A 6,575-nucleotide genomic window follows, 5' to 3' on the forward strand; every position below is an offset into this window, starting at 1 on the left:
GGGGGTTTATGGTGCGCCGATGGGTCCATGGTCCATGCGCCTGTTGCTGTGGACCAGGCGACTAACCAGATCACCAAATCAGTTGATTTTTGACCAATTTTGATCTGATTTGACTCGGGTTTGACCCAATTGAGTCTTCTTTCTTCATTCTTCAATTCCTGGGTCAATTTAACTCCGTTTTGCATAAAATTTGCGCCGTTGGAATCCTCTTTCCTTGTTATTTCTATTGATGATCTCTTCTTCTGCAAAATATAATAACAAGTATCAATTTTTTAATAAAGTTAGATAATTTAGATATTAATTGATACTTTTTATGTCAATTTGTGACATAAATCACACCCCCCAACTTAATCTTTGCTAGTCCCTTAGCAATGTACCAAAATAAGATCATATTCCAAAAAGATCCTTCCTTTGCAAATTAATTTAAGATCGAAATTCAAGAAGTTTTCTAGTATTACTAAGTAATGAGCTTCGAATTAGAATCAGTAGTCAGTCTACTTAGAAGCTTTCTTAGAGTACATTTAAAGTTTTATAGCACTTGTGTGAGTGATAACTAACTTAGTATTTCAGTATTAACTTGTACAGGCCAATTGTATCATTTTTCATAACTTAGTTCGATTAATTTTTTATACACCCCAGATTAAACAAAGAACTAAGGTAGCTTTCACACTGTTTTTTTTTTTTTTTTTTTTTTTTTTTTTTTTTTTTTTTTGCTGAGCATCCTGGCCTTCCCACCACCGTTTGACGCGAATCTCAACACTTGACTTAGGTGAAGAGACCCGGTTACTAGGCTTAGGGCAATCCACATTTACTCTGTGTTTTGCATTTTATTTCAGGCAGGTAGCTCTTTCCTTAAATTCAAATTTCTTCAATTGGGGTGTAGAGAAAATTATCTAATTTAAATAATACTCAAATCCTTAATTGGCCTTACAATTAACACCTACTTTACCTTGTTAGTGTGCATGTGCAATTGGAAGTGCTAATAGTCTTTAAATGACCTAAGCCACCAAGAGTCTAACCAGCTAATCTTCTCCGTGACTCACTACATTAGCAAATACTTTCTAACTTACTCTTATTTCTTTTATAGATTAATTTATTTCATATATATATATATATATATATATATTTATTATTATTATTTTTTTTTTTTTTTTACATAATATATTAAATGCAAGAAATAACTCATAGTGGAAGGAAAAGGAAATGATAACACCTGATTTTGTTCAAGCTCTCCCCTCAACTTGACCGACATTGTCCCCAATGGAGTTTATCTAATTTATTTGTCCTAAGCAAACTGAAAACAAAGAAAGCATTAGAAATTAAATAAGCTGGGTTGCCTCCCAGAAGCGCTAAGTTTTATGTCTTCAGCCAGACCAAACCTCGAAGCAACTTAATCAGAATAAGTTGGTTCATAAAGAACCATGGCATCTTCAATAGTCTTGACAGGTAATTCCAAGAATGGTTTTAATCGTTGACCATTAACTTTAAAGATAACACCATTACTTGGGTTTTCAATCTCAACAGCCCCGTGTGAAAAAACTTCCTTTACTAAAAATGGTCCTGTCCATCTAGACCTAAGCTTTCCTGGAAACAGATGTAATCTAGAGTTATATAAGAGCACCTTTTGTCCGATATTGAAAGTTTTTCTTATAATTGATTGATCATGAAATGCTTTGGTTCGTTCCTTGTATATCCTTGCATTTTCATAGGCTTCATTTCTAAGTTCTTCTAATTCATTCAATTGAAGCTTCCTATGGTTTCCAGCATCGTTCAAATTTGTATTTAGTTGTTTGATGGCCCACATGGCTTTGTGTTCTATCTCAATAGGCAAGTGACATAGTTTACCAAACACAATCCTATAAGGAGACATTCCTAGATTGGTCTTGAAAGCGGTTCGGTATGCCCAAAGTGCATCAATTAATTTTAAAGACCAATCCTTTCTATTGGCATTAACAGTTTTTTCCAGGATCTGTTTGATTTGTCGGTTTGACACTTCAACTTGCCCACTAGTTTGAGGATGATATGGTGTGGCCAATTTGTGGGTGACATTATACTTTTTCATCAATGTTGCAAAAGGTCGGTTACAAAAATGGGTTCCCCGATCACTAATGATTGCCCTAGGAATACCGAAACGGGAGAGAATATTTTCTTTAAGAAACTTAATGACCATTTTGCTATCGGGTGTTCTACATGCAATTGCTTCTACCCATTTTGAAACATAATCAACTGCTACTAGAATATATTCATTTCCAAAGGAATTTGGAAATGGTCCCATGAAATCGATCCCCCAAACATCAAAAACTTCAACTACCAAGATTGGGTTGAGTGGCATCATGTGTCGCTTGGTGATTCGGCTCATTTTCTGACATTGAGCACAATTTTTACAATATTCGTGAGCATCCTTAAACAAATTGGGCCAATAAAAACCACATTGGAGAACCTTAGCAGCAGTTTTCTTAGACGCGAAGTGACCCCCACATGCTTGATCATGACAAAAAGATAAAATATTCATGACTTCGTTATCTGGGATACACCTTCTAATAATTTGATCAGGACATTGTTTAAAAAGATAAGGATCATCCCAAATGAAATACTTCACTTGGGCAAAGAATTTATATTTATCCTGCTTAGTCCAATGAGAAGGTATCTTGCCTATGGCTAAATAATTTACAATATCAGCAAACCAAGGTTCAGTAGACAAAGACATGAGTTGCTCATCTGGGAAAGATTCATTGATGGGTGGTTCACTAGATGGTGCAACTGAAATTCGGGACAAATGATCTGCTACAACGTTCTCAGTGCCTTTCTTGTCCCTAATTTCTAGGTCAAATTCTTGAAGGAGCAAAATCCATCTGATTAAACGTGCCTTGGCATCCTTCTTTGCTAGGAGATGTCTAATGGCTGAGTGATCGGTGTAAACAATGGTGTGGGTCCCAACCAAATAAGATCTAAATTTCTCTAAAGCAAAGACAACGGCAAGGAACTCCTTCTCAGTTGTGGTGTAGTTAAGCTGCGCATCATTTAAGGTTTTACTTGCATAATATATCACTCTAGGCAGCTTATTTATTCGTTGACCTAAGACTGCGCCCACAACATGATCGGACGCATCACACATTAATTCAAATGGTTCAGACCAGACAGGAGGATGAATGATTGGAGCTGATACAAGTGCATTTTTTAGAAATTCAAAGGATTCCAAGCACTCATGAGTAAATTCAAATTTGGTATCCTTTGCCAAAAGATTAGTCAGTGGACGTGCTACTTTGCTAAAGTTGGCAATAAACCTTCTATAGAATCCAGCATGACCTAAAAATGAACGTATTTCTTTCACAGATTTAGGTGGTGGAAGACTTGCAATTAGATCTATTTTGGCCTTGTCCACTTCAATCCCTTTTTTAGAAATGACATGGCCAAGAACTATTCTCTGTTTGACCATAAACTGACATTTTTCCCAGTTGAGAACTAGGTGCTTCTCCTTACATCGTTCTAGAACTAATTGCAGGTGATTCAGACACTCGGAGAAGGTTAGACCAAAAACAGAAAAGTCATCCATAAAAATTTCTAGAAATCGTTCTATCATATCTGAAAACATGCTGATCATGCATCTCTGAAAGGTTGCCGGTGCATTACATAGTCCAAAGGGCATTCGTCTATAGGCAAAAGTACCAAATGGACAGGTGAATGTAGTCTTTTCTTGATCTTCAGCGGCTATGGGGATCTGGTTGTAACCGGAGTATCCATCAAGAAAACAGTAAAACTCTTGTCCGGCTAGTCTTTCCAACATTTGATCAATAAATGGCAAAGGAAAGTGATCTTTCCTTGTCGCAGCATTCAACTTTCTATAGTCTATACAGACCCTCCATCCCGTTTGGGTCCTAGTTGGAATAAGTTTGTTTGCATCATTTTGGACCACTGTTACCCCAGATTTCTTGAGTACTACTTGAACTGGGCTTACCCAAGAGCTATCAGAAATAGGATAAATTATTCCACTATCTAGGAGTTTCAGAATCTCCTTTTTAACTACATCCTTCATAACTGGATTAAGCCTTCTTTGGGCTTCTCTTGTTGGTTTAGCCTCTTCCTCTAAGTATATTTTATGTTGAACTATAGAAGGGCTTATTCCTTTGATATCTGCTATGGTCCAACCTATTGCTTCCTGATTTGCTTTTAGAACTGACACTAACTCCTCCTCTTGCTTGGGATCTAGGTCTGATGCAATAATTACAGGCAAAGTTTCTTTGGGTCCTAGATATGCATACTTGAGATGTTCTGGGAGGGGTTTTAGTTCTAAAATGGGTGCTTCCTCTATCGATGGTTTAGGTGATGGTTTCACCATCTCAATGATTGGTTCAGTAGGAAGTGTCGATTCCTGATTAATCTGATTTTCTTTAAGTATTTCATTGACATCCTCAGACTCATGGATTAACCAGGGGTTAGACTCTAGGTCGACTTCATCATCACTAATGTCAATGGATTCATAAATACCATCTTGGACTACATTGACATCAGCATGAGAAGAGGATTCCTGTTCTAAGTTAAAAACATTAAGCTCAATGGTCATATTCCCAAAGGATAACTTCATTAGACCATTTCGACAATTGATTTCAGCATTGGCCGTAGCTAAGAATGGTCTTCCTAAAATGACAGGTATATATCCTTTAGGATTCGCAACTGGCTCAGTCTCTAAAACAATAAAATCTACAGGAAAAATGAAATTTTCAACCTTTATCAGAACATCCTCGACCATTCCCTTAGGGATCCTGAGAGATCTATCGGCTAACTGTAATGTGATCCCAGTAGGTTGAAGTTTTTCTAATCCTAGTTGTTCATACACCGAATATGGAAGGATATTCACACTAGCTCCTAGATCTAGCAAGGCCTTTTTTATATTGGTTTCTCTAATAACACAAGAAATTGTTGGAGCTCCAGGGTCCTTATATTTAATTGGCACATGGCTAGATAGGTATGAACTGACACTTGCAGCCAAAAATGCTTTCTTTGGTACATTAGTGGTCCTTTTCCTAGTGCAAAGATCTTTTAAAAATTTGGCATAAGTTGGAACCTGATGGATTATATCTAAAAGAGGAATATTAACTTGGACTTGTTTAAATACCTCTAAAATTTTGTCTAAATGTTCAGATTTATTGGATTTCAGTCTGTTTGGAAAAGGAGCTCTAGGACTTTTAAGTACTGGACTAGGTGAATTTTCAGTTTCTGGTGCTTGAGGTTGAAAGGTAGTAGTTTTAGAAGGTGACTCGACAGATGAGTCATCTATATCATCAAGTGTAACTACCTTATTGTCTATTTGTTTTCCTGATCTTAAGGTATGAATGGCATTTATACCATTAACTTGGTTTCCTTGTTGGGGTCGTGGACCATTTTGGTTCCTAGGATTTGGCTCATGTTGGCTAGGTAACCTACCATGTTCTCGTTCACTAATGGTCGAAGCCAGCTGACTTACTTGCATTTCCAGACGGGCTATAGCTTGGGTGTTATTATTTATGAGTTGACCCGTAGTTTGCATAAAGCTGGTATGTGTTTTCATCATGGCTTCTAGGCTTTTCTCTAAAGAGGTAATTTTCTTGTCATTATCATGGAAGCCTGGCGGGTTGTTCATTACTGGGTTGGACCTTAGATTTTGCTGATTGAAATTTGGATTACCTACATTAGGATTCTGGGACCATGAGAAATTCGGGTGATTCCTCCAACCTGGGTTATATGTGGGTGCATAAGGATTGTTCAATGGTCCTTGATAGGTGGCATTCACCTGTGCACACTCATTCGAGTAGGAACATTCTTCTAAGACATGGTCTGGTGCATTGCACCCTTTACACATGGGTGCAGATATTTGATTTACATTGGCTGGTCTCTGTAATTCTAAGGCTTCCAATCTACGTGTTAAGGTTGCAATCTTGGCCTCTGATGCTAGGGTTGGTTGAATTTGATGCATTCCTCCTCTTGAAGGTGTAGCTTTATCAGGTTCCCTAGTTGTTTCCCACTGTAAATTTTTCTCGGCTAGGTCTTCTAAGAATTGCCAAGCTTCAGTAGTTTCTTTGTCCATAAATTGGCCTTGGCACATGGACTCTAGCATGGTTCTTGAGTTTGAATCTAACCCCTCATAGATGATCTGGCATAGTCTCCAAGTTTCTATTCCATGGTGTGGGCATTGGGTCAAAAGATTCTTGAAACGATCAAAGTACTTCCAAAATGATTCACCAGCTAGTTGGTAAAATTGATTTATTTCATTCCTAATCCTAGCTGTTTTATGATGGGGGAAATACTTTTTTAAAAATGTTCTCACAAAGCCCTCCCAAGTAGTGACAGAATAGTTTGGCAGACTATAAAGCCACTTCTTAGCATTGTCCTTAAGGGCAAAGTTGATTAATCTAAGTTTGACCTCATCCTCTGTTAATTGCAGTTTCATGGTTGCACATACCTCCTCAAATTCTCTAATAAATATATAAGCATCTTCTAATCCTGTGAATTTTGGAAGCATATTTATGATTTGAGGTTTGATTTCAAAATTGTTAGCTGTGGGTTGTGGCAACCTGATACAAGATGGTTGGATGGAGCCA

The 6,575-nt window shown here is 37.3% G+C and overlaps 1 non-coding gene across 1 annotated transcript; it reads left to right on the forward strand.

Annotated features, from left to right (window-relative positions):
* The first annotated feature begins 6,149 nt into the window (after positions 1-6,149).
* Positions 6,150-6,256, forward strand: LOC140851331 (small nucleolar RNA R71). Its single transcript, XR_012134083.1, has one exon. It is a non-coding gene; the product is annotated as a small nucleolar RNA R71 (small nucleolar RNA).
* Positions 6,257-6,575: the final 319 nt, after the last annotated feature.

Source organism: Elaeis guineensis, chromosome 8, assembly GCF_000442705.2.
Source record: "Elaeis guineensis isolate ETL-2024a chromosome 8, EG11, whole genome shotgun sequence".
NCBI classification, from domain to species: domain Eukaryota; kingdom Viridiplantae; phylum Streptophyta; class Magnoliopsida; order Arecales; family Arecaceae; genus Elaeis; species Elaeis guineensis.